Source organism: Capra hircus, chromosome 13 (genome assembly GCF_001704415.2).
Source record: "Capra hircus breed San Clemente chromosome 13, ASM170441v1, whole genome shotgun sequence".
Lineage (NCBI taxonomy): Eukaryota > Metazoa > Chordata > Mammalia > Artiodactyla > Bovidae > Capra > Capra hircus.
Genome location: NC_030820.1, coordinates 17345435 through 17370087, shown reverse-complemented (window position 1 = coordinate 17370087; position 24653 = coordinate 17345435). Strand labels below are relative to the sequence as shown.

Here is a 24653-nt window from a genome sequence, read left to right as displayed (position 1 = left end):
CAGAGTGTCTCCTGTAGCCCCTCCAGGTGGCTCTGGCTTCTCACGGGGTGACAGCTGGGCTTGCACAGGGAGTGTATGGAGGGAGTTGTAAGCGACCTTGTGGATGGCCTCTCCTGGCCTGCCCTGCACACAGAGCGTCACTTCCTTAATACTGCATCTGTCATAGCAGTCAGAGACTGCTCAGAGTCAAGGGGAGAGGACAGAGACCCCACATCAAAGAACGGGATGCCTTATTTAAAACCATCATCGTCATTACCATCTTTACACTGTGAATCTGCTTCTTCCGTATGAATAAGGAAAGGAAGTGCTTCCAAGTCCCATAGCGATTGAGAGAACATTTTCCTCAAGAGGTTACACGTTGCCCAGGAAAGGAACATTAGTGATAGAAATAAGCTGGATTTTCCAGTATCTAACCAGGTTAGATCCAATATATAACCTGGTTCTTTTTCGTTCCATACTGGTTGTGTTTTTTTTAATCTTTTTTTTAGCCATGCCACAAAGCCTGTGAGAACTTAGTTCCCCAACCAGGGATTGCACCTGGGCCCTTGGGCAGTGATAGCGCAGTCTAAACCACTTGACCACCAGGGAATTCCCTCATTCTGTACCTTTAAACAGTAAATAGACAGTTTTTTATGCATTTTCAACACAGAAATAATACAGGGCATGACATATGGTGAGTGCCTTCTTTCCTTGCATTTAATGTAAAGCTCAAGCCATTTTTGTCTTGGCTAAAACTTTTGATTCTCATAATCTTCATACACCCTGTACTTGCCTATAACATTTTTTATTTGTTTTTAATTGTAGATAATTACAATATTGTGTTGGTTTCTGCCATACATCAACATGAATCAGCCATTGGTATATACATGTCCCCTCCCTCTTGAACCTCCCTCCCACTTCCCACACTTTAAAAAAAATTTTTCCACCTATTGGTAAACCAGAGGTTCTCAAACTTTAGCATGCAAACAAATCATGTGGGAGGCCTTTTAAAATACATATTGTTAGTCCTCACCCCCAGAGTTTCTGATTCAATAATTTTGAAGTGGGGCTGAAGAATTTGCATTTCCAAGTATCTGGGTGATGCAGTGGCTGTTGGTCTGAGACTCACACTGTGAGAACCACTGTTGCAAAAAAAGGGGCTTCCCTGATGGCTCAGCAGTAAGGAATCCACCTGCAGTGAAGGAGACTTGGGTTTGATCCCTAATTCAGGAAGATCCCCCGGAGGAGGAGATGGCAACGGACTCCAGTATTCTTGCCTGAAAAATCCCATGGACAGAGGAGCTTGGAGGGCTACAGTCCACAGGGTCGCAAAGAGTCAGGCACGACTGAGAGACTAAGAGGGCAGCAGGCAGGCTGCAAAGAAAGTGCAGATTCAAATCCAAAAAGATTAGCTTGGACCTCACGAGATTTCCCAACTCTGACAACCCACCATGTGCTTCCAGAGTCTGGCATTCTTCTCATAGGATATATGTACCGACTCAACAAGGGCAATGGTGATGCAATCACTCTTAGCACTTCCTGAGCATCTCACATGTATGAGGCATTTGGTGTTATCTTATTTAATCTTCACAAAAATTCAGTGAAATATCCTTGTTTAATAGATTGAGAAACCAACACTGTTAATAACAGGCCAAGTTTCTCAACATTTTACCACAATGAGGGTAGGGCTGAACCCCAGGTCTTACCACAATGAGGGCAGGGCTGAACCCCAGGTCCTCCAGAATCCCAAGTGCTGGCCCATGCTCTTAGCTGCTGTGCATCCCACCATCGTCTCAGGCTGCAGAGAACAACTTCTCACCCCTAGAGAGTGAGTGATCTCTCTTCTCTGATCCCTTATTATTTTATATCTTTCATATTATTCTTTGTGTGTGCTCCGTCACTCAGTTGCGTTTGACTGTAGCTCTGTGGACTGTAGCCCTCCAGGCTCCTCTGTCCACGGGATTCTCTAGGCAAGACTACTGGAGCGGGTTGCCATCTCATACTTCAGGGGGTCTTCCCTACCCAGGGATCGAACCTGCATCGCCTGTGGCTCTTCCATTGCAGGTGAATTCTTTACTCCTGAGGGGGAGCCCTTAAATTATTGTTACATGGTGTTAAATTATTTTCACCTCTGCCATCCTGTTTAGACTTTGAACTTTATTCATCCATTCACCAAATAGTCAAGGTATGGATTCTAGCATTACCATAAAGTCTGGCAGAGAGCTTGCATCCCATTATTGCTTCTTGAGATAATGAATGAATTAAGAAGTAAAGAATCATGGTCTAAAGCTATGACCTATCGCTGTGTAGTTAAATGAGTTCATATGAAAATAAACAAGTGGTCTCCGGGTATATTTGTCTTTGTATCACCCATTTCTCTAGGTCATCCCGACCTAAGAGAGTAAGAAATATGATTATTATAACAGCAACTACTTAATGGCCCCATAAAGCAGACCTGTGTTCTTGGTTTCCTTTAGGGGAACAAAAGATAGTCTGTTTACTTTTTGTTTTTTGCCTGTTTTGTATATCGTGGTGTGTATATGTTAATCCCAAACTTCCAATTTATATCTCTCCTAGTCCCTGCCCTGCTATCCGCTTTGCTAACCAAAAGTTTATTTTCTATGTCTGTAAATCTGTTTCTGTTTTTTAAGTAAGTCCATTTGTGTTCTTTTTTTGGATTCCACAAATAAGTGCTATTATATGATATTTGTCTTCATCTGACTTAATTCACTTAATATGATCAGCTCTGCTGCTGCTGCTAAGTCGCTTCAGTCGTGTCCGATTCTGTGCAACTCCAGAGACGACAGCCCCCCAGGCTCCCCCGTCCCTGGGATCCTCCAGGCAAGAACACTGGAGTGGGTTGCCATGCTGCAGATGGCATTATTTCATTCTTTTTTGGCTGAGTAATATTCCATCATGTGTATGTGTGTATATAGATACCTACATAAATACATACATACATACCACATCATAGACATTTAGGTTGCTTCCGTATCTTGGCTGTTGTAAATAGTGCAGCTATTAATGTTGGGGTGTGCATGTGTATTTTTAAATTAGAATTCTCTCTGGATATATGCCTGGGAGTGGGATTGCAGGATTATACAGTAACTCTAGGTTTATTTTTTTAAGGAGCCTCCATACTGATATCTGTGGGCTTCCCAGGTGGTGCTAGTGGTAAAGAACCCAGCTGCCAGCGCAGGAGAGGCAAAGGACATGTGTTCAATCCCTGGGTTGGGACGATCCCCTGGAGGGGACATGGCAGTCCTCTCCAGTATCCTTGCCTGGAGAATCCCCAAAGCCTGGTGGGCTACAGTCCATAGTGTTGCATAGAGGCAGATGCTACTGAAGCGACTTGCACGCATGCACATACTGATAACCATAGAGGCTGCACCAGTTTATATTTCCACCAACAGTGAAGGAGGGTTCCTTTTTCTCCATACCCTCTATAGTATTTATTATTTGTGGACTTTTTAATGATGGCCATCCTGACTGTTTGGATTTGTAGTTTTGATTTTCATTTCCCTGGTGACTCAGATGGTAAAGAATCTGCTTGCAATGCAGGAGACCTGGGCTTGATCCCTGGGTTGGGAAGATCCTCTGGAGAAAGGAATGGCTACCCACTTCAGTATTCTTGCCTGGAGAATTCCATGGACAGAGGAACTTGACAGGCTACAGTCTATGGGACTGCAAAGCATTGGACATGACTGAGCGACTAACGGTTTCTCTTTCACTTTTTGTCTAATAGCGATATTGAGCATCTTTTCATGTGCCTGTTGGCCATCTTTGTGTCTTCTTTGGAGAAATGTCTATTTAGGTCCTACTGTATTAGCACAGGGAACTATGCTCAATACTCTGTAGTAACCTATATGGGAAAGAATCTGAAAAATTATTTATATATGTATAACTGAACCAGTTTGCTGTACACTTAAGACTCACACAACATTGTAAATGAACAATATTCTAACTAAAAAAAGAATCTTTAAAGAGGCTGTTGTAAAAAAAAAAAAAGATATGTATATATTTTAAAACACTCTCTCTTTTCTTTCCATTCATGACTTTCCCTCCCCTGCCAGTTACAACCAAGAATGCCTGTGGAGCCAGTTGGTTTTCCTGGTGGGGAAAGGATGGGCTGAGCATTAGGCTCCTGGTCAGGAGACTGTTGGCTGGAACAGTGTGACATGCACTGCCTACCGTCACCCTTGTCTCCACGACCGTGATCAGAATATCCGATCAGCCCGTATCCTTGAGCATTGGAGCATCCAATATGCTTTGGTGGAGATCTTGAGGGGGACTGCTTTTCTTTGAGGAGGTGACATTTAAGCTGAGTCTCAAGCACCAAAGCTACTGCATTCGCCTAAAATCTTGCTCTTCAAACCCTAAGCTGCTAATAAGATGCTAAATAAGGATCTAAGGCAGTGATTCAAAGTGGCACTTACTTTAAGTAATCAGTGATTTCATACTATTGCAGCTAACTAATTTTCTGATCTAGGATAAGTTGCTTAAACTTTGTAAAATAGGAAAAATAATGCCAGCTTCTAAAGGATTATTATCGGAATGTCTTCAGCCTTCCAGGCCTTTCAGAGGCGAAAGAAGGCTTCAGTTCCAGTTGCTTATGGTACTGAGTGCGCAGAGCTCAGCCAGGCCTGTTGTACAGACTGTACATGCGTTCATTTATAGACTCTCACCTGGACTCCACAAGGCAGCTAGTTATCACACCTTTCGAAAATGAGAAAACTAAAGTGCCGACAAGTTTAAGTAACTTGCCCAAGGTTACCTAGCCAATAAGTGACAGTGCTGGGTTTTGTCTCTGAGTTCTAGACTCTACTCTGTCCCTGGGGAAGGGTCTTGTCTGCCCCAGCTGGCTCAGTGGTCCCCTAGCCTCAGCCGTGGGTGGGCCCATGTGTCTCAAAGCAAATGTGAGCAAAATAGCAGCGCCCCCCCCCACACACACACCCCCGTACCCCAACTACTTATGGAAGATGATTTGAGAGAAAAATATTGTTAATAGATGTTTTTTGCTTTTTTTTTTAAGGGATGAATCATTGTGAATGTGTGGGAGTAAGAATTCAGTTCCTATCTTGAAAATAGTTCTAAATTCAGTTCTAACTTCAAAATAGAGTAGAAAACATTGTCAGTGCATCTTTGAGGAAAAAGAAAATTTACTAATTTTAAAATTTACTAAAAATTTACTCGTTTACTAAAATTTTAGTAAAATACATTAGAATTTACTAAAAAGTTTTAGTAAAATTTATAGAAGAACAATTAGAACTGGGTTGCCGCTGAAAACTCTTAAATGCACCTCAGATTTTTCTAATATCTTTTCCATGGCACTTGTATATCATGTTTTGGACACACGCGCTCACAGAAATGGCCATAAATACTTGAAAATAGAGAGACGGCCAGGCCATGGTGGGGACACAGGCTGCTTGAGCTCATTAATGCAGAGTTTACCACCCTTGACTGTTATTTTTAACCAACAGCCCCAGTCCTTTGGGGTTTTGGTGCCAGGTGCAAAATACTGACCAAGACCCAAAACCAGAGATTTTCTCACCCCACAGAAAGGCAACAAGAATTAATTGATATTTCCAGTTTTATCCTTAAGCCTTGCTGCATATAATTTTTCAGCAAAGGAAAACATCTGGCTTGTAACATTATTTCTTGAAAAGAAGGACAAATAATCCATTTCCAGCAATAGAGAAGTGGTTAAATGATGGCACAGCACATCTGTGGGGGACTTCCTTGGGGGTCCGGTGGTTAAGACTTCATACTTCCATTGCAGGGGCCGTGGGTTCGAGCCCTGGTTGGGGAACTAAGATCTCACATGCTATGTGGTGCAGCTGAAAGAAAAAAATAAGTAGATAAAAATAAAATTTCAGTTTAAAAGAAAGATGTTTGGAGCCATGACATTGGAAGAACTGTGAGTGACAGACAGAAATGCATGTTATAATTGCTACTGACCAAATGGACTCACCTTCTCAGATAGGTTGTCTTGTCTTATCTCTCTTCCCCACTCCCTTCTGAAGGGGCTCCTTTTGGTTTCCGCCCTCAACGCTTCTCCAGAGATAACTAGTGACTTTATGTGGTTAAAGCCAAAGGTCATTGTTCACTTCTCATCTTGAGAACATTCAGCATCGTTATCCTATTTCATTGATCAGTTCCTGAACAATTTCTTTCTGGAGGTGGAAGACACTGCATCGAATGTTCAGCGACATTTTAGGACATAACAGCCTACAGTTGCTTGTAGAATTTCATATTGTTTCTTCTTGGTATTACAAATAAAATGTGAGCCTTTACCTCTTCACATTGAGAATCTTAAGATTCTAAGACAGGCTGAGCATGCCAGACATTTAGCCAAGCCCGTTCCTTTCAACCTTTAGAGTTCACAGTGTAATTTTTAGGCTCATCCAAAAGAGTCAGTCCATCCTAAAGAAAATCAGTCCTGAATATTCATTGGAAGGACTGATGCTGAAGCTGAAACTCCAATACTTTGGCCACGTGATGTGAAGAACTGACTCATGTGAAAAGACCCTGATGCTGGGAAAGATTGAAGGCAGGAGGAAAAGGGGACGACAGAGGATGAGATGGTTGGATGGCATCACCGACTAAATGGACATGAGTTTGAGTAAACTCCAGGTGTTGGTGATGGACAGGGAGGCCTGGTGTGCTGCATTCCATGGGGTCTCAAAGAGTCAGACAGAACTGAGCGACCGAACTGAAAAAAGTCATGAATTTTAAAATATTTCTTATTTGCTTAAATACAAAGATTTAGTTTTCTTTATTGTCTTAAATATTTTTGGAAGTGAAACAACTTTTGATTTCCAATTACAAGTGTTTAATAGGTAGGCCTTTGGTACCTAAATGATAATTCTTCATGATACATAAATCTGTGAAATCCATCTCTTTTGATTTTGAAAATTACAGCCTGAGCACTCTAGTAATTTCTGCTGCCATGAATTGCATGTCCTGGTCTATGAATGTCAGTCTTCACCAGACCTTAATTTTACATTTCAGTGCTGCATCACTGTGAATTTTTTTAAAGATTTTTATTTATTTTTAATTGTATTTTTATTTATTTATTTTTTGGTTGTGCGGCAGGCAGGATCTTAGTTTCCCAACCAGAGATTGAACCCAGTGCAATGGAAGTGTGGATTTTTTTTTTTAATTGGAAACGGAATAATCAAACAAAATCTCATTTATTTCAATAGCTCCAAGTGCAAATACAGCAAGCCAGTACACAGTTTCAGGACACTGCTTTAAGTGCAAAGAAAACTTGATATACAAAAATGAAAGGGTAAATAGCAGAAATAAAGCTCTATTTTAAAAAAGTTCAAGTAACCTGAAAACCTCTAGACTGAAATAGTCTTACATCAATTCATAAATGCCTTAATTTATAGATAACAGTGGTACATTGTAATCAAAAGGGACTTCCCAAAGAGTCACTTCAAACTGGTCAGCTCCAAATAAGAAGAAATTCCTGGCACTGGCTGTTCTGGATTCGGCACTCACTCATACTGTACAGACTGGTATGGTTCAATCCATGGCACTTGGTTTTTATACAAATTCCAAAAAGGTATTTAAAGTTCAATAGGAGGCCAACACCACTACCAAGAGTTCCTGAAATGGCCACTATATATTTAAAAGGTTTAAAGACCAATTTTGGCTTCAGTCCTATGGCGCAATGTTGGGGGAAAGACTTCAATTAATACTCCTTCCATTGCTTAAATCCTTTTTGTAAGATTAGCAACAAGGCCCTTAAAACTTCCTCAGGAAAACTGTATTTAAATATATGAAAGCTCCCACTAGGAAATTAATTAAAAGTTGTTGATATTCTTTTTAATCACTTAGTGGCCAAGTCATCTGTATATTTCTGCTCCCCAGAAGCAATGTTAGCTACTAGCTTCAATTCAAGAAATGCATATTTTCCGGAAGGTTTATATGAGATGCTTATTCAGTCTTTTACTTTCTTCATCTTCTCATTGTAGGCATTAAATTGAGAGTCTGTTCCAAAAATTCTGTCCCACCGTGTAAATGTTGAAGCATAGTTTCCAATGAAGTTCATGTGGTTCAAATTGTGATGCTGAGAACCAGCATAGAAAGGACTGAGATTGAAAGGGCTGAGAGGAATGTCATAACCACTATGGACATCAACAGTCTCTATCAAACGAACAGTCACCCAGGCCCAAAGAAGAATAACATGATCACATAAATGTATGATTCCAATGAAAAATCCAGTTCTAAGAATTATGGTTTCCAGAGGATGTGCATATTCAGCTTCCATTCTAAATGGAGCCTGAATCTCATGATGAATTTTATGAATATGTTTATATATTCTTTTGTTATGTAAAAGCCTATGCAAGAAGTAGTGCCAAGTATCCTCGATCACTGCACAGCCAAAACATCTTGCCAAAAGCATGTACCATCTTGGCATTGTTCCCCAATCATAGGGAATACTGAAATACTCTGTAAAATAAGTTCCGCACGTCAACGGGAGCTGGATACAAAAGTGATTAAAGAGAAGCACTTTAAAACGTTTCCATTGGTTTTCCCATGTTTCTGGTTTATCCTTTTGAATTTTGTACTTTTTCATGTAAGGTATAAATTGAAACAAAGATCCAGGTAAACAGAACAAGAAATAAAGGACCTCGTGAACTATGAGAGATCCCCACATTGCAATCTGGAACTTTGTATAATTATTCAACATATAGTTCCAAGCATTTTAAAATGGTTCCTGCAGAGGATTCTCAGGCAAAAGTGAATCTACATATTCCACAGCCAAGGATGCTGAACTGAAGACGCTGATACTTTCATTTGTTGCCATTTTTCAAATCTTTGCAGACAGCCTTATTATTCTTGCGTGCCACCCAGTCTGCAGCCGCCACCTCCAGAGCTGTGCTAGGCGCTGCCACTCAATTCTTTTTTTTTTTTTAATTTATTTTTTATTTGGAAGAAAATTGCTTTACAATGTTGTGTTGGTTTCTGCCCTATGACAGTGCAAATCAGCTTTCCTTCCCTCCGGCATCCCACCCTTCTGGGCCAACACAGAGCGCCAAGCTGAGCTCCGTGTGTTGCATAGCAGCTTCTCACCAGCTGTCGACTTCATACGTGGTGGGGTACCTGTGTTGATGCTGCTTTCTCTGTCACGCTTTTTCCTTCCCCCACTGTGTCCAGAAGTCTGTTCTCTGCATCTGCATCCCTTCCCTGCAAATAGGTTCATTAATACTGTTTTTCTAGATTCCATATACATGCGTTAATATACGATGTTGGTTTTCCAACATCTTTCTGACTTAACTTCACTCTGTATAACAGGTTCTAGCTTCATCCACCTCTCTAGAACAGACTCAAATTGCTACAGTATCAAGACAGAATGATACTGGCACAAAAACAGAAATAAAGACCAGTGGAGCAAGATAGAAAGCCCAGACATAAACCCACACACATACGGGCACCTTATCTTTGACAAAGGAGACAAGAACATACAGCGGAGAAAAAAAACAGCCTCTTCAATAAGTCGTGCTGGGAAAACTGGACAGCTACATGTAAAAGAATGAAACTAGAACACTTCCTAACACCATACACAAAAATGAACTCAAAATGGAAGTGTGGATTCTTAAGCGCTGGACCAGCACGGGAATCCTTGATAACTTTTTAAATGAAGTGTGTCTTCTACTACCAATGGAGATAACAAATAATATGACGATAAGATAAAAAGACACCTTTTCTGTTCCACTCAGTTGACACGTGTGTGGTTAAGGAATACTATGTCATAGCTGATTCCTACTGGTGGTAGCCAGATTTCATACTCGACGGTAGGAATCATGGCTTCAGAAGTATTTGAATGTCAACATATGTTTTTGAGTTGAGGAAATAAGTTGCCTTTAGTTTTTCTTTTGGTTTCAGTGATTTTTTTTACGGTGTACAGTAACCTGCGTGTCTATTTCGCTGTAAGAAACAACTCACAAAGCTGGCCAACCAGTCTCAGAGTGTTGTGGCAGATTCAGCCCCGAGGAGCTGTTTCCTGCTTTCTGAGCAAAGCCTGGAACATGTGTTCTGCTGGGGACTATTCCACGCATCTCAGGGGACATGTCTGGTTCTTTTTACTCCAGTGATGGCCTAGGTCACGACTCTTCATTCTTAGGAATCTTTAGGAAATATCCCCTCTGCTCTCCTGCAAATTAAAAAGCCATCTGACACTAATATTCTCATGCTTGGATATTTAAGAATTTCAGCAATCGCTCAGGGAACTCCTCCTTGCGCTAGAACACGCTGGTCTTCACAGCCAAAGCAAAAATGAGAAATTGAAGCCAAAGTGTTTTGAGCTCTTTCCCTTCATCCTTTTCCACTTTCAACTAAGAGTTGGAAGAAGGGAATATTATTGTTTTAAAATCATGCATCAAAATCTTGTGATTAGCAGACAATTTCTGTTTCCACCTGTTTGTTGCGCACAGCGTTAAGTCCCAGGCGGCCCCTCCCTTTCTACCTATCCTAAGGGGTGGAAGTCAGGACCATGGCCAGATAGGGACCCTAGCTTAGCATAGCGGAGCAGGGAGATGCTGTGACAGCACCCACAGTCATGTCTATGAAGACAAAACCCCATTCTGGAGTCTTTAAAAGCTCTGATGTGAAAGAGCCTCCCTTTGAGCTGAGATGTTACTGCGTGAAATCCTGCTTCAGTTTGGCTTCCTATGCCACATGTGCCTTTTTCTCCTCTTACATTTCCTTGGTGCCTGTGACCATGTGTCACCTCTAGGCAATGCGCTGCGAGTGTCCAAGTGTACTTTGCACCTACGTTTTTCTTTCACTACATCTCCCATGCTGTGACTTTCTGACTGTGTGGCTTATTTTCTGCATAAGGCAGGAGCAAGCAGCCCGATGGAAGAGACAGGACTTGAGTTTGAGTCCTGTCCTGTGTGATCTCGGGCCTGTCACTCAAACTCCTAAGCACAAGCTCTTCATCTGTGAAGATGGGAGCAAGTAGAGTTATCCATCCCCACAGGGTTTTATGATAATTCAATGAGATAACAAATCAGCTCTGCTCAGGATAGATTTTTTTTTTTCTTTTGTATTGTCTTTGCCAGCATCTCACATTTCATTCTCTCCTTGTTCCTCTTTCTCTCTCTCTCTTTTTTTCGGCTTGGCTTTTTTTTTTTTTTAAGGAGTACCATTCTATTTATTTATTTAGTTTATCTTTTCATTGCTCTGGGTCTTTGTGGCTGCGCACAGGCTTTCTCTTGCTGCAGTGAGCTGGGGCTGCTCTTCATTGCAGTGCGCAGGCTTCTCATTGCAGCGGTTTCTCTTGTGCAGCACAGGCTCTGGGCACACGGGCTTTAATAGTCGGAGTAGTTGGGCTCAGTAGTTGTGGCACGTGGGCTTTAGTTGCTCCAAGCCATGTGGAACCTTCCCAGACCAGGGATTGAACCTGTGTCCCCTGCCTTGGCAGGCGGATTCTTCTCTGTCCCACCAGGGAAGTCCCTGCTTTGCTTTTTAAAATTCAGATCCACCGGACTTAAAAGAGTTTGGTTCTTTCCCTCCTCCTCAACTTTTTCTCTTGAAAAGTTTCAATACTTCAACAACAACAAAAAAGTAAGAATAGTGCAACAGACAGCCGTATTCCCATCACCAAGATTCACTCATTGTTTACATTTTACGGTATGTGCTTTATGTTTTTCACCATTTATCTCTTAAGAGCAAAGACCTTCTCAAACACAAACCACAGTTATCACACCCAGGAAATTTAATTGATTTAATCATTTTTGATACACAGTTCATATTCACATTTTCCAGATTATCCCAATAACGTCTTTCCCCCTGCCCCCCCCAACTCCGAAGAGTCTAGACAAGTCATTTTGTTTGTTTTGCAGAAAGTCCCTCAGTGGAGATTTGTTGGATTGACCCCTCCAGACTAGACTCCAGCAAAACACTCTGGTGCGTTAGTGTAGAGGTGATGCCGCGTTCGGGAGGCGTTACCACAGGGGCAGTGATGTCATGCTGTCCCATCAGTGATGATCCTAAGTCTTTGATTATTTGGTTAAAAGTGTGCCCACCAGATTTTTCCGTTTAAAGGTATTACCTTTGAAAGCATTAAAGAATACTCTTTTGTCACTTACTATTTCCAAGTTCTGTTGAACGTTTTGGGGTCTTATTCATGCATCTCACCTCTCACCTACCTGGAGCTTGACTTAGCATTGCATCATCTTTTTTCTTCCCTTTCCTTCTCTTTTTTTCTCTCTTTTCTTGACTGTACCTCAAGGCTTATGAGATCTTAGTTCCCCAGACCTGGTCCATTGGTGATGAAAGTTCAGAGTCCTAACCACTTGGACCCCCCAGGGAATTCCCTCCTGTTCATTCTTACCACCCACTATGGTGGCTGTAGAAACGTTTCCCTTCTCTTTTCTTTTTTAAAAATATTTTTGGCCACACTGTGTGGCATTCAGGAGGTTAGTTCCTTGACTAGGGATTGAACCTCACTCCCTGCAGTGGAAGCACAGAGTCTTAACAACTGGACCATCAGGTAAGTCCCCAGTTCCCTTTTCTTATCTGTCTCCCCCCTCATCGTTTCTCCTCCACTGCTTCCCCTTGAGGCCATTCAGCCATTCAGGGAAGACTTTTGCAGGTCTTCTGTGACCAAGACAGGCACTGTGTTTGGCGCTAGGAACGCAGAAGTAATCCTTGCCCTCATGAAACTTAAATGAGTGTATTGCATTTTACACTTTTTATTCATTCATTCATGTGACAAGTATTCACTCCGTGTCTATCGTGTTTCTGCATTGCTTAGCTTCCTGGGAACCCAAGAAACAAAAACAGTCAAATCCCTGCCCTCACGGAGCTTACATTCTAGTTGATAAGTGGAAGTGAAGTGAAGTGAAGTTGCTCAGTCATGTCCGACTCTTTGCAACCCCATGGACTGTAGCCTGTCAGGCTCCTCTGTCCATGGGATTTTCCAGGCAGAATACTGGAGTGGGGTGCCATTTCCTTCTCCAAGGATCTTCCCCAACCAGGGATCGAACCCGGGTCTCCCGCATTGTAGGCAGACGCTTTTACCGTCTGAGCCACCAGGGAAGCCAAAGAGAACGTGAACAGGGAGAAGTGGGCTTGTGGTAAAGAGCTGATTTTGAAAGAGGTTAGGGAGCACTGAGGGAACCTTTAAGCAACCACCTAAAGGCTGTGGGGAGCAAGCCATTTAGGTCAGCAGGAAACAAGCGTTCAGATAAAGAGCAAAACATATGCAGATGCCGGCCGGCAGAGTCCTCAGAGCAGGTGGGGGCTCCCGGGAACAGAAGAAAGGGAGATAAAATCAGAGACTCGAGGGATGGGGCGGGGCTAAGTAGTAGTTGAATGTGTGAAATAAGAGAGGAGTTCGGGCTGGAGATGCACAGTGGGATTTGGCAGCTTGTATGCAGTATTTAAAGCCACAAGACGGCGTGAGATCAGCGCGGAGTGAGTGTAGACAGAGGCCGGAGGGAAGACCAGGAGATCTGGGAAATGAGGAGGGGCTATGGGAGAGGCTGAAAGGAGAACCAGTGAGGTTCCTGAATCTTACACATTTTGAGGACATTCCCTTTAAAAAAAAATAGAGTACAAAATGATGAATAAAATTTAAAATGGGAAGTAAATATTTAGAGTGAGAAAGGAATCACAACAAATGGCTAATTTTTTAAGGTAGTTAACCACAAATCTAAAAAAAAATGATACAAATGAACTTACAAACCAGAAATCGACTCACAGGCATAGGAAACAAACCTACGGTGGAACCTAGAAAAATGGTACAGATGAACCTATTTGCAGGGCAGGAATACAGACGCAGATGTAGGGAACGGACATGTGGTCACAGGGCAGAAAGGGGAGGGTGGGAGGAATTGGGAGATTAGGATTGACATTTATACACTGCCACTAAGGTCTGTCTAGTCAAGGCTATGGTTTTTCCAGTGGTCATGTATGGATGTGAGAGTTGGACTGTGAAGAAGGCTGAGCACTGAAGAATTGATGCTTTTGAACTGTGGTGTTGGAGAAGACTCTTGAGAGTCCCATGGACTGCAAGGAGATCCAACCAGTCCATTCTGAAGGAGATCAGCCCTGGGATTTCTTTGGAAGGAATGATGCTAAAGCTGAAACTCCAGTACTTTGGCCACCTCATGCGAAGAGTTGACTCACTGGAAAAGACTGTGATGATGGGAGGGATTAGGGGCAGGAGGAGAAGGGGACAACAGAGGATGAGATGGCTGGATGGCATCAGTGACTCGATGGACGTGAGTCTGAGTGAACTCCGGGAGTTGGTGATGGACAGGGAGGCCTGGCGTCCTGTAATTCATGGGGTCGCAAAGAGTCGGACACGACTGAACGACTGAACTGAACTGAACATGTAAAACAGGGGCTTCCCAGGTGGCTTGGCGGTAAAGAACCCTGCCAAGCAGGAGATGCAGGAGACTCGGGTTCAATCCCTGGGTCGGGAAGATCATCTGAAGGAGGAAATGGCAACCCACTCCAGTATTCTTGCCTGGAGAATTCCATGGACAGAGACGCCTGGTGGGTTAGAGTTCATGGGGTTGCAGAGTCAGACGCGTCTGAGTGACTGATCATGATGGGTAAAAGAGATAGCTAGTTGGAGCCTGCTATAAGGCGCAGGAAGCTCAGCTCTGTGGTAACCTAGAGGGGTGGGATGGGGCTGGGGTGGAGTAGGAGGGGATATATATATATACACATATGGCTGATTCATTTCATTTTAAAGCACTTATACTCCAATTTAAAAAAATTTTAATTAAATATATCAAAATTAAAAAAAATAAAGAAACCATGGTTACCAAAGGGGAAAGGAGAAGGGGAGGATGAATCAGAAATTTGGGATTAACAGATACACACTACTATATATAAAGCAGATAAACAGCAAGGACCTACTGTATAGCACAGGGAACAATATTAAATACCTTAACCTATAATGGAAAATAACCTGAAAAATAATACGTATACATGTGCATTATACGTGATACGTGTATATACTATACATATATATGTATAAGCTGAATCACTGTGTTGTACACCTGAAATATCACAGTAAGTCAACTGCATTTCAGTTTTAAAAGAACGTGTGTGTGTTAGTTGCTCAGTCATGTCCGACTCTTTGCGACCCCAAAGGCCCACCAGGCTCCTTTGTCCATGGGATTCTCCAGGCAAGAATACTGGAGTGGGTTGCCATTTCCTTCTCCATTAAAAGAACATACATGCCACAAATATCATAATATCCCCAAAGCACATTTTTAATTTTATTATTACTAACTGCCTGACATATGTCTTCCTGCATTTTAGACTGCATCTTCTCTGATTAGCTCTCCATATGAGGATGGATTTGAAATACAATCTTCTATAGTGGAAATAGATAATTTAGTCTTTCCTCCAGCTAGGTTACTCAGCATTAATTGTGTTACTGGTAATTTAGAAAAAGTTTTGCTTCAGGCGCATAACTCTCCATGATCAGGCCTCATCTGTAACTTCCTCTGTGGTTTCTTCCACTGGGGGTGCTTCTTTCCCAGGAGCGAGATCTCAGAGAACTGAGTCACTTGCTTTTGCTAGATACTACATGGTACCCATGGCTCCCAGTGGCTCAAGAAGCAGCTGGTCCAGTTTAGCTGGGACCCCACAGCTCCTGCCCCCTTCCAACTGCTAAGCTGGCCCCGCGGGTAAGGTCAGATGGCCATGGAGCCTGGGTCAAGGTGACTCCAGGCAAGTAACAGAGCAGAACAGTGTTTCCTTCAGATATTCTCCTTGGAATAGAGGATGGCATCCACAGTCTGTGAGATTTACCTTAGGTCCAGCTCTTGCTGGAGTCCAGGTGAGGTGGAAGTGATGCTGGCAGCCCACTGGCCCCACTCCAAGCCCTGAGACCACTACCAGGGTGATCTCTCAGCAAGAAAGCAGTGTTCCATGCTGTGGCTTGGGTGCCAGAAGAGAAGCGCAGTCTTTGAAAGAGCCTGTAAGTGAGGATCCCTGAAACTTAAAAAGAAGTTGATTTATTTGGCTGCGTCAGGTCTCAGTGGCGGCACGTGGGATCTTCACTGTGGCACACAGGCCTCGCTGTGGTGCATGGGCTTGGCTGCTCTGCAGCGTGTGGGATCCTAGTTCCCAGACCAGGGATTGAATCTGAGTTGCCTGTATTGCAAGGTGGATTCTAAACCACTGGACCACCAGGGAAGTCCCTGGAATCCCTGAAACTTAAGTTTTACTAACTTTAAGTTCAGTTGGGCTCTGTTAGAAGGAAAAGCAGGAAGGAAAGCTTTCATGGAAGCCAAGCGAAGAAAGTATTTCCAAAACAAGGTGATCGGTGAATGGTGTTAAATGCTGCTTAAGAGGCTGAGAATTAACTATTGGACTTAGAAATGTGATGGTTGTTGGTGATCTTGACACAGTTTGGTGACATGGTAGAAACAAAGTTCATGGTAAAGAAGATGCCTGCAATGCGGGAGACCGGGGTTTGATCCCTGGGAAGATCCCCTGCAGGAGGGAGTGGCTACCCACTCCTGTATTCTTGCCTGGAGAATTCCGTGGACAGAGAAGCCTGGCAGGTCCCAGTCCATGGTGTTGCAAAGAGTCAGACACAACTGAGCAACTAACGCCCTTCATTTCATCAGTTTGAGATGCTAGAACAAAAATACCGTAGACTGGGCAGCTTAAGCAACAGACGTTTATGTCTCAACAGTTCTGGAAGCTGGAAAGTCAGAGACCAAGGCATGAGCAGATCCGGTGTCTGGTGAGGGTCTTCTTCCTGGTTTGCAATAGCCGTCTTCTTGCTGCGTCTTCACATGGCTGAGAGAGAGAGAGAAGCAAGCTCTCTTGTGTCTCTTTATTGATCTGGCTGCACCAGGTCTTAGCTGTGGCATGTAAGATCTAGTTCCCTGACCAGGGATTGAACCCAGGCCCCCTGCATGGGGAGCGAAGAGTCTTAGCCACTGGACTACCAGGGAAGTCCCTCAATTCTCTTCTTATACAAGCAGTAATCCCAACATGAAGGCTCCACTCTCATGACCTAATCTCCTCCCAGAGGCTCCATCTACAGATACCGTCACATTGGATATTAGGGTTGCAACCAATGAATTTGGTGGCAGGGACGGGGTAGGTGGGACACAAACATTCAGCCATAGCAGGGTAAATTCGAGAGAAAACAGGGAGAAGTAGGAAACAGTGAATACATGTAACTATCTGTAGGCGTTGTGTGTATGAAAATTAGTTCCCATTGTTCTTATTTACAAATGAGTGAATAATATATTTTTCTATTTTTATCTGTTCAAAAAGCCCTAAATTATGTTGTCACTTTTGTTTAATGCCACAGTAGATCCTAAATATGAAAGCAGTTCCCCATACTGTATGTAAATGCTCGAAATAGAATAAAAAGGGAACTTAAGAAAGTCTCAAGATCTCTTTTCAGCCCAAGCATATACAAGGGACACTAGTCTACTTCTTGTCTTCTAAAGATATAGAAAAGTCAATAGGACAGAGGCAGGTGAGAATTTGCATTCATATAAGCTGCCCTTCCCCCATGTCACATGTGGTTAACTTATTATGATGCTATTGAATATTTTTGGGTCTCTTTCTGCCATCTCACTTATCACCTCCCTGGAGCTTGACTTAGCAGAGTACATTATTACCCTGCCCACTCCACCCTGCATTCACTCAAAATTAAAACAACTTGGAAAGAAGTCCATTTAAAAATCATACTCTTGTTGCTTCCCTGCTGATCCAGTGACTAAGACACCACACTTCCGATGCAGGGGGCCTGGGTTCAATCCCTGGTCAGGAGCTGGATCCCACGTGCCACAGCTTAGAGTTTGCATGCCATCACTGAGACCCAGTGCAGCCAAATAAATAAAAACAAATATTTTTAAAAATATGTCTTTTAAAAAATACAGTAATCCATTTCATGTTATGTACGTGTGTGTGTGTCTACATTGTCAACAAATTCGAAGACTTTTTCAAATCCCCCCTTTGGTGTTTTTTTTAATTATTAAATAAAATATGTCCTTTCATGATCACTCTTCCATTTACAAATGTTTTTTCCATCAAACTTTCGCCATCACAGTGCTGCCTACCAAGGACTCCTGTTGCCTTAGCTGTCCCTTTTGCATGGACATACATACACACGCTCAGCGACATCCCCATGAGTTTCCTCTGTGATTGATTGTTGTATTGGTCTGTATTGTTCATAAGACCATAGTGATTGTCCTGTTAACTTCGTAACTGTTTGTTGGCCTAGTTCTTGAAGTTTTCACTGATTTCCACCCATGAATGGATAAAGAAGATGTGATATATATATACAACGGAATATTATTCAAACATAAAAAGGAATGGGATTGGATCATTTGTGGTGAAGTGGGTGAACCTAGAGTCTGTCATACAGAGTAAAGGAAGTCAGAAAGAAAAACAAATACTGTATGTTAAGGCAGATATGGAATCTAGAAAAATGGTACAGGTGACCCTATTTGCAGGGCAAGAGTGGAGATGCAGATATAGAGAACTGAAATGGGGGTGCAGGGAAGGGGAAGGGAAAGTGGGACAAACTGTGAGAGGAGTGCACATACACATAGACACACACACACAGACACACACACACAGACACACACACACACACACTGCTGCTACTACTGCTGCTAAGTCTCTTCAGTCGTGTCCGACTCTGTGCGACCCCAGAGACAGCAGCCCACCAGGCTCCCCGGTCCCTGGGATTCTCCAGGCAAGAACACTGGAGTGGGTTGCCATTTCCTTCTCCAGTGCATGAAAGGGAAAAGTGAAAGTGAAGTCGCTCAGTTGTATCCGACTCTTAGTGACCCCATGGACTGCAGCCCCCCAGGCTCCTCCATCCGTGGGATTTTCCAGGCAACAGTACTGGAGTGGGCTGCCACTGCCTGCTCCTACCGTGTGTGGAATAGCTAGCTAGTGGGAAGCTGCTGTGTACCAGAGAGCTCAGTTCGGTGCTCTGTGATGACCTAGAGGGGTGGGAGGTGGGGGTTGGGAGGGAGACTCCAGAGGAAGGGGTATATGTATACATATGGCTGATTCATGATGTTGTACAGCAGAAACACAACATTTTAAAGCAATTATACTCCAATAAAAAACATTTTTTTCACTGATCTCAAGTATACTGTGCAAAGCCAGTTAAGTCGACCCAAGACATTTCTTATAGTTCTTTGTTGAGTGTTATTTGATCCTGCGTGTAATTTTAGAGATGTTTCTGCTTCCTGTTTTATGTTACACAGAAGTTTTACCTCCCTCCTCCCCCACACATTGCGAGAACCTTTAACCACGGGCTATGTTGTTCCATGAACCACTTCCTCTTGAGGAGGGCTTTCGTTGCGTTTTGAAAAAAGAAAACTACCAGCAGGATTGGGTAAAATGCAATATTGTCTGTTATTTTCCAGTTGTACCATACACTGGCTACTTCACGATCTCCACCAGCATTTGTGAGCACCTGGATTCTGCACGACTACACACTCCATACCAAGTGTGATTCCTATCACCAACAGATTGTTTAAAAATTATCTGCTCTTTTGTATCTGTAGTTGTAATATGTGGGCTGGGGCTTCCCTGGTGGCTCAGTGATAAATAATCCATGGACCAAATGGTTCGATCCCTGGGTTAGGAAGATCCCCTGGAGAAGGAAATGGCAACCCGCTCCAGTATTCTTGCCTGGGAAATCCCATGGACAGAGGAGCCAGGCAGGCTACAGGCCATGCAGTCACAAAAGAGTCAGACAGAATGGCTAAACAGCAACAATGTGTGGGCTGAATTTTTTTCCCTCAAAAAAATAAACACAGCCAGTTGGGTTTTTTAAATTTAAAAATAATAAAAATATCAAAACAAATTGATACTGAAAGAACCTCAGATTTTCCAACTTTCTTTCTCATGAATTCTGTTAATAGTTATAGTTTAATTCTGGCAATCTAGCTAGAGACTCAAACACCACTTCACTTGCACAATAGTGCATGATACACGATAGTACACGGTACACGATAGTGCTACAACCAGGGTGAATCTTGAGGACAAATATTTCAGTCCATTTACATGAGATGTCTAGAGTAGCCAGATGCATAGACAGAGAAAGTAGGGTGATGGATCCTAGGATTCGGGGCTGGGGGTGGGAGGGATGGGGAGAACTATTTAATGGGTATGAAATTTCAGTTGAGGAAGATGAAAAGGTTCTGGAAATGAATAGTGGTCGTGGTTGCACACCAATATGAATGTCACAGCAGTCCTACAAATTACATGTTAATCTCTTCATTTTACGGATGAGGAAACTAACCCAGGGAGGTTTAAAACCTTATCCAGGTTGTTGGCATCTGGATTTACTGATAGGGTTGCCAAGTGCAATGGACAGGAAGCCTCTCCATGAGGTATGCTGACATCCATGAAAGCTGGATTCTGAATGGTCAGCAGGGTTGTATGGAGGATGAGTGGACAGAGGAGGATGCTGCTTGAAGGGAATGGTGTGTACCAAGACAAAGAGAATGTTTCAAGCCTGTCCAGACAGTGTCAAGGACCCTGATGGGTCAGAGTTGAACCCTGAAGAGTAGTTGGGGCAAATTACGAAGGACTTTAAAAGATGTGGCTAGACTTGAACTCTCCCCACTTCATCGTGATCAGCCACGGAACAGGAGATTGAAACATTCAGATTTCCATTTCAAATTTGAAGTGATAGTGATGGGACTTGATAAGGAATCCTGGAGGCTTGATGAGCTGATGAGAGTCTCAACAGTGAGGCTGAAGGAAAGGAAAGCTCCCTGCAGGAACCACCGACAGGATTTTTTTGTTTGGACTGATGGGGGTGGAAAAATGGGAAGAGTCTGGGGACTATGCCAGGGTTTCTAAATTAGACTAATAGATGGATAATGACCAGTAATCAAGCTAGGGCATATAGGAGGAGAATGCACCAGAGGGGGAAGAATGATGGAAAAGCTTGTGGAATATTGGATGGGTTGTTTAAGGTGAGTCACTCAGGTCCAAAATCATGGCTGGGATTTCTCATCCAAGTGGCAATGAAACCTGCGTCCAACCTGAGTTAAATAGACAAGGTTAACTTTGCCATAGATAGAAACGGATGTCCTATTAAGCAATATATAGATATATATTTACATAATATATGTTATATAAGTTATATATAAATATATTTATATTATATAACATAATATACAACATGAGTATATATTAGAATACTATCAGGATACACTTTTTCCTGCACTCTGGGCATCTGACTGACATCTAACACTAAGGCATTGACATAATGATATGGTATATGTATATACTGTGAAACAGTCATTTCAAGTTGCATTAACACCTCCTAGAGTCACCATGTTTTCTCTTACAGGCAGATTTTTAAAAATATGCATATTTAAAGCTTATATAGGAAATATATATATGTGGAGAAGAAAAACTATCTGTAGATAAAAACAGGCTTAGAAGTTTGAACCTTAGAGAAAGACAGAGCTTTAGGGAAAATGCCACCATCATTCAGGGACTAAGGCAGAATTTCAGCCTGAATGTACAGCCTCAACCACCCCATCCCACTCCTATCCAACTCTCTGCGCCCTCCAGAAAAAAAAACAGCAAAATCTATCTGATAAAGAATGATTCCAAATGTTTTTAATCAACAATGTGTTGTTCTTCCCAAGACACAAGAGGAGTTCAGCGATGACATACTCACAAAAAGATGTTAATTCCACCCAGTTGCTCTGTGCATGCTGCTTGTTTCACAATCCATTGCTTCACTAAGGCTCCTCCACCCCGTCTCTTTTGGCTGTTAACCCATACAACACTTTGAGTGCTCAGGGCTGGGTGTTTCCTTTCTCTCTTTTTACTCTTGATTTTGACCTTCAGGAAATAACAAATAGACACAGCCCTGTTTTCTTGTGCATGTGTGTGAGTGTATGGACACTGTATACATCCGTGGAACTCTGGTTCTGTTCATTCCAAAAGCAAGGTTTTCTTGTAGGGAAGATGAATATGTAATCTGGTTTGAATTTACACATTAATACACATTTACATTATTAATAGCTCTTAACTAAATGTTTCAGGATTTTCACCAAGGATAATAACGCTTTTAAACTGTGATCCCTTCAGCAGCCTACTTTACTTATAACAAGATTTTTGGAATAATTTTGATGTTAACTCCTTTAAATAATTCAATATCAACAGATTCTAGGGAAAAGGAATGAAAGGGCAGGGGGAAGATTTTTCTACTTTGATGAACATAGAGGGAGTCAGCAGAGGTCACAAGAGTGGGCTGCTGTTTCGAGTTATTTCCACATTAGGTATATGATTCACCCTGGCATGTCCTCAACCTGTTCTGTTTTTTTTTAATTTTTAACTTAATTTTTATTGTGTATTGGAGTATAGTTGATTTACAATGTTGCGTTAGTTTCAGGTGTACAGCAGAGTGGTTCAGTTACACATGTATTCATTCTCTTTCAGATCCTTTTCCCGTATAGGCTGTTGCAGAATATTGAGTAGAGTTTCTGTGCTCTACAGTAGGCTCTTGTTGGTTATCTATTTTGTATATAGTGGTGTGTGTATGCCTCTACCCATTCTGTATCGGTGGTGTATACAGTCTGAGAATTTAAGGTGTTTGGGCTCAGTGGGTATTTCCGACCCGTCGATGCCACGTCTTAGCCACTGGGCCTCCAGGGAAGTCCGCAGGGTGGATGTCTGGAAGCTATGCACTGATGGTCCAGATGGGTTTTACAGCCCTCATTCGTTCTGATCTCTCAGTGTCAGTGCCTTTCTAGCTGTTTACTGTTAATATCAACCCTGCTTATAGATCAGTTCCTAGAACAAGGTTAAGTGCTAGACAGTGTCTTCATCATTGTCATCATTACCTCTCTGTACTTTCAAGAACTGATTTTTTAATCATTTAGGTCAGTTTTAAATAAGCACAGTCAGTATGACTGAGGTCTTTTAGCTACATGTAAAGAGACAGAGGGTTTAGTTAAATCCTGGTTAACTAAAGCTATTAAACATGAAAAGGTATTATTCTTAAGTATTAGTCTGAGGTTATAGTAAAGGGAAAACTGTAAGTTTTATGATAATTTATTCAAGGAAAGATGAATCCACCTTGACTTTGCCTATTTTAGCCAAATATTTTTTATTGACGTATAGTTGCTGTATGGTATTATGTAAGTTACAGGTATATAGTATAGTGATTCACACTTTTTAAAGGGTATACCTCATTTATAGCTATTATAAAATAGTGGCTATATTCTCGTGTCTTGCAATATAGTCTTGTAGTTTACTTCATACCAAATTGTACCTCTTACCCTGCACCCCTAAATTGCCCCTCCCCTCCTCTCTCTCCCCACTGGTAACCACTAATTTGGTCTCAACACCTGTGAATCTGCTTCTTTTTTGTTTTATCCACTAATTTGTTGTCTTTTTTTAGATTCTGCATATAAGTGATATCATACAGTATTTGCCTTTCTCTGTCTGACTTATTTCATTTAGCATAATGCCCACCAAGTCCATGTGTGTTGCAGCAAATGGCCAGATTTCACTCCTTTTATGGCTGAGTAATATTCCACTGTGTACATTTACCACAGCTTCTTTATCCATTCATCTGTTGATAGACACTTAGGTTGCTTCTGTATCGTGGCAATTCAAATAATTTATTTTAAATACAAATACACACAAGTGTGTGTGCACAGATAATATTATTATGGTTACGTGAGAAAAAAACAAACCTTTAGTGTTACATATGTGATATCTACATAAAAAGATCAGTCATGAGTTGATCATTGTTACAGCTGGACAATGGGTACATGAAGATAATTACATTATTTTCTCAACTTTTGTATGTATTTAAGTTTCATATAAAATGATGGAAACACAAACACATGCATACACACACATACATATTGTTTGGTTTAAATAATCCATGCTGATCTAATTCACCAGACTTCTTAGCCTGAACTGTAATGAGCACTAATTTTCTGGTGTTTTAGAGCATTTGCGACCCTTAGAAATTATCTGCAACAAAGCCCTCATCTTACAGGTGAAATAGTTGAGTCTTTATTGCCAAACGACACATTACTAATTAAGCCTTGTGACCGTGTCCCCTAATGTCCTAATCCAGCCTCACCAACAATGTCAGGACCAGAGCAATTAGTTATACCTCCCAGGGTGTCCCTCCTCACACTTTATAGAAGTACTTTTTCTCCTGTGGACACTTCCTTCGCTTGGTTTAGGTAGAGAAAGGTTATAATGTAAAATACGTTTTACTTCCATCTCTTATCACTTGATCATGTGGCCGTTTTAGTTCTAACTGTGTGTCATCCTAATATTTCCAAATAAACATGCTGAAAACTGCTGTTTCAGATAGAAACTTGTAAAGCAAGGAATTTTTTGGTAAATTTGCTTACTCACACCTGACATCATTTTTGGGTTCGTTTTCAAGTGGAAATGAAGTTCTTTGTGGCTCTGGTGCCATCGCCCATGACCAGAGGCATTCTCTTTTTCCAATCACGGTGTCCTACGTGGTTGTGAATTCCTGAATGTCACCCACTTGTCCAGTTGGCCCCAAGGAGACTAGTTCTGTCTGGGAAAACAGTCCCATTGTCACTGAGACAGTCCCTAGAGTTCGGCTCAATCTTGGACCAAGCAAATTGCAGAGAGGTCAGGCATGGACGTGCAGGCCAAAATGAACCTTACTC

The 24653-nt window shown here is 42.1% G+C and overlaps 1 protein-coding gene and 1 pseudogene across 2 annotated transcripts in view; one reads left to right on the top strand and one right to left on the bottom strand.

The window, feature by feature from the left end:
* Positions 1 to 24653, top strand: part of APBB1IP (amyloid beta precursor protein binding family B member 1 interacting protein) — an 80341-nt gene that overhangs the window by 13634 nt on the left and 42054 nt on the right. The window lies entirely within an intron of this gene.
* Positions 7849 to 8878, bottom strand: LOC102174755 (annotated as a pseudogene). The gene has a single exon (XR_001296372.2). The product of XR_001296372.2 is annotated as a methylsterol monooxygenase 1 pseudogene (transcript).